The sequence below is a fragment of the Habropoda laboriosa genome, unplaced genomic scaffold (genome assembly GCF_001263275.1).
Source record: "Habropoda laboriosa isolate 0110345459 unplaced genomic scaffold, ASM126327v1 scaffold124, whole genome shotgun sequence".
Classification (NCBI taxonomy): Eukaryota; Metazoa; Arthropoda; class Insecta; order Hymenoptera; family Apidae; genus Habropoda; species Habropoda laboriosa.
Genome location: NW_017100265.1, coordinates 1,790,175 through 1,794,886, shown reverse-complemented (window position 1 = coordinate 1,794,886; position 4,712 = coordinate 1,790,175).

Genomic DNA, 4,712 nt, shown 5'->3' with positions numbered 1-4,712 from the left:
ACCGCACGTAGGAGAGCGAAATTACGATTAACCTCCCCGCCGTCCATTCTGTGGCCAGATATTACGACGTGAAATATAGAATAAATGACTCATGGTCGATTATATTCGTCTCGTTAGTTGCATATTGTTATCGTAGCCCAGTTAACGGAGAAAATGCGAAGATGCGGTGGAAACAACGTTTTGTTAGCGCCCGGTAGTAATTTCTATTTAAATTATTACAGCCACTTCGAACGTGATACTTTATTCCTTAGTCTCGTTACACAATTATTAATAAGCATATGTCCTATACATGTTTAATATATCTAGGCGTGATGGTAGAACTTCGCGTATAGAATATTCACGAATGATAATTATTATAATTATCGGGCATAATTAATCGCGCAGATTATCTGATATAAAATCACACTTTCACATTTGCATAATACGACAGCGACGAAATTTGAACGCGGATTACATATTAGGTGTAGAAATTAATTCGGTGCCATTTTTCGCAAAATCTTCGTAACTTTATCCACTCAAAACTGTCACGCTCTTTCAGAGAGGGTTAAAATCGAAAAATAATTATTTCGAAAATTCAAATTTCGTTTGATTTTCTGTGAAGTTTGGAAGAAAAGGTGTACCGAATTTCTACACCTGACAAAACGCCACCCTCGTAAGTACAATGGTACTGTTCAATTTCGGACAGTATTTCGTGTAATTAACATAATGCACCAGAACAATTACTATTTGGATAATAATTCCTTTCTTCCTCCTTGCCGATAAATCATCGCTCGTTGTCTCCGTTCGATTACCCATTATTCGAACACAATTTCACCCAGGTCGAGCACACAGGTGATCATTAGCATGAGCATTATTCTCGTTGGCGCACAAAGGAACGATTTTTCTCGAGTGGTGGAAGGGAAGAAGAAAGGGGTGTACCTGTTTGTTGTAGAAAAAGGCCACGTTTCGTTCGTGATTTACCGATTTCACCACGAATTCATAGACCTTTTGAACGCGACGAAACGAGAGACGACGCGTCGTCCGTCGTTCTTTGTCGGTCTCGCGCGCGTTCGAAACGCAGCAGCGGCCGTTGCGGACGCATTCGTCAACGGGTGACTTCAGTGCTCGTCGCTATTATCTCATGCATTATGAATGATTCATGAACGATCTCTCCGGTGCTGGGCTACGTGGCCTGCTTTTGTAAAAATCATAGATTTTCCTACCCGGTGTACCGTTTCCGAGAACGACATTCACGACACGTCGATTTTCGGAGCGAGCTGGCAGAATTTTGAAAGCGACACGACGCCATCACTGTTACGCTGTACATCCGATATATTCGTACAGGAATATTCGATATTCGCGCGTCGAAACAGACTGCTAGCGTTAGCTGGGCTCCGATGCGAGTATTCATGGCGAACGGAGAATGTTGTTTCAATTCGAGCGAGGAAAACTGTCGATCGAAAAAAATTTTATAGGAACGTTATGATTCGTTTATCCAGAAATCTCTGCGTTCAGTTGTGTCGTTTAAATGCAGATTATGGTAAATATTAGTTGAGACGTTTTTGTTAATAGGGGGACTTAAGATCAATTTCTGCGTCGTGATTCATTTATGCAGAAATCTCTGTAATCAGTTGTGTCGTTAGATGCAGATTATGGTTACATTAGTTGAGTCGTTTTTGTTAATCACGGAGAATGTTAAATGTGATTTATTTATCCAGACATCTTTTTATTCAGTTTTGAAGTTAACTCTAGTGCATTTTTCCGTTTAAGGTCTTTGGGTCAAAAAGGACCCAAACTCCTTATGTATAACGTCGAGAGAAGATAAACTTGATAATGGCAAAAGTTATTAAAAAAATAAGAAGGCGACGAGTCCAAAAGATCGCGCTAGGGTTAAATGTAGATCACGGTAACATAAATTACCTCATTTTTGTTAATAAGGAATATAGAGAGTCTTAAGAAGCTGATCACCTATTTTAAGTGAACAATCTTAAAAAGACGAAACAGAATTAACAAAAAGAAATAAAATAGATTAGTGTAGGCAAATTTCTGTAAGGAACTTCTTTTATTTTTCCTGCGTTTTACAGTTCACTTCCGCAGGAAATATGAGTATTATTGCATTCACCGTTTTTGCACTTCTCTATCATAAATCCTTATTTGCGTTCATAATTATATCAATTTCCACAAACTTCGTGGAACTTCAATTACAATTACGTCAAAGAACCCCAGTAAATATCGACGTGAAAGAACAAATATATATGTATATATACATAGATTATCGTGCAAAAAATGTTTCTCGCGAAAGAACGCGGCGAACATTTATTATCGCGTAGGTACGCGAAGTTCGAGTTAGACGAACGATACGCAACGAATCACGTACTTACACGTTACTAGGTACGAATGCACGTAAACAAAATATCGTATCTCGAGCGAGCGAATTATTTGCTCCTCGAGAGAACACCTGAACCAATTACACGAGAACTGGTTTGCGTAAGCGATAAAGCGATTTTTAGGAAAACAACGGTTGGTATTACATAATTTTTATTACGCGGCACGCGGGGGGGGAGAACCGCGTACGAGTACACGAAGATGCACTTTATCAGAACGAGCTCGCTCTCTCTCTCTCTCGAGATAAACGTGCGAAGAAAAAGCTGAGATATGATGATAAAGACGCTCGCGACGAGCACCGAGTTAAAAAAATTAGAGAATCGTTCGTACAAAACGGTGGCTCTGTGAAAGAATTCCACGTGAATTGTTTGTGAACGATGAAACAATAAAATGCGATTGTCACGATAATTGTTCACAGAGAATTCTGCGTCTCTGTGTAACTCGCTGATAAGATTCAGATCAATTGTACACAGTAGTTTTCGACTGTTTTTTATTTTGTTTGAGTATGTTGCTATATTTATACGTTTAATCGGGTAGACCTATCATTTTATACTCTGTCATTCACAACGAATGATATTTCATTCTCGTATTACTACTCTGAGAAATTTTATTTCGCAATATTGCTAGATACAACGAACCATCAGTTCGGTTTCACGTTCTAACGCAAGGATCATCGACACTTTTTCTAGATCTCTTTTTATCGATCTGATTCAACTGTAGTTGGCTCGGTTGTCAATGTGTCGAGATATAAAATGTGCGTGGAAAGAAAATGAATTTATACGAGCGTGGAAAAATGACAAATTTAGATCAAGATCGTTCGTACGTTGAATGAAACTTGCAACGCGTGTTTCACGAGGCCAACTTTTCTATGAACGGAGTGCAGCATGAATACGATAGTATTCTAAGAAGACTTAACATGCCATCTTTGTGTGATTGCACGTTAATTGCTGACGCAGTATCTGTATACACAAAATTATCAATGGTTGTTAGGTGGTTTTACTGTGTTCAACCTCGTTTGTCGTTATTTTCGTCTTGCGAGCAATGTCTCTCTTCTCTCCGAACTTTAGAACCGACTTGTCACGCGTTCGCGTGACGCATGGAAACGGCATGTGACATTATTGATTTTTTTTTATTAATAATCAGCTTCTACATGGAAACAGCGGATATTCCTTTGCGCGAGATGGTAAACAGACTCTATGATTCTGAAACTTTATCGAACATTATGTGTGTTAGGTTGTTGCATATGAAACGGTGGAGTAAACATTCTTCATTTCTAACGAGGGAACATCGCGAAGTGACGATCACCGATTTTGGACGATTTTCACACTTTTTCAACGTGAACGTCTATCGATAAAGAGAAAAGAGTACGTGTCAAAAAATTTTGTCAGTAGGCATAGTTTCGTCAATATCGGTGATTATCACTTAGAAACGTTCCTTTTGCCAATATTCGTCTCGATTTCTAAAATATCAGTCTTTCACGTCCCCGAATCTAAGGCACAGAATCTCCATCTGTTAACGCTTCTTCAATGAAGCGAAACTTCAGCTGAAAGCAAGCATAATCTGGCAAGCGATCAACTCCATATTACCTACTCCGAATTCTCAATACAACACCACCTACACAAAATCATCATCATTCATCCGAGTCTAACCAAGTGCACACACTCTTCGGTGAATGTCATATTCCTCCGGCGTTCCTCGAACAAAGCTTCCTATTAATAGACGATCATTTCGATAAACGGTTCGCGAATCCTCGAAATAGTGCACGCTTTCGAAACTCCACCACGAGGCAAGTCTCATCTCCGCGAATTGCGTGGCTCTGCGAGTGATGCACGTGACAAGTGAAATGTAATCGTTGAAATTTACGCGGCGGGGAAACAAGCTTACGTGCCAGAATGCGAAATGAAACCGAACGTGTATGAGCACAGAGAGATCGGTGATGGTTTGACGAAGAAGAAAAAAAGAGCTCGAGAGTCACACCTTAGACGAGCACGCGTGTGTACGCGACTCGATAGGTAGATAAACGTGATTCACCGAAGGAAATGATTCGGTCAAATCGATCGTTGCGCGCATCCAGGTGTTTCGGTCAGCTGTACCGGCCACGCACTTAGGCGAGTTCCGTGTGTACGCGGACGAGGGTATCAGCTTATCGAGCCGACACGATAACGAATCACGACCACGCTCTCGTACACCCTCGGTGCAGGTGAACTCTATGAAGTTTCCCCGAATCAAGATATCTCTATTCAGTTTCGATAAAAGCCACTCGACACGATTTTTCATCTCTCTTCGCTTTTCTATATGCTGGCCCACGTCTACGCACTTGTGCCTCTTGTTTACAATCCGGATTTTTA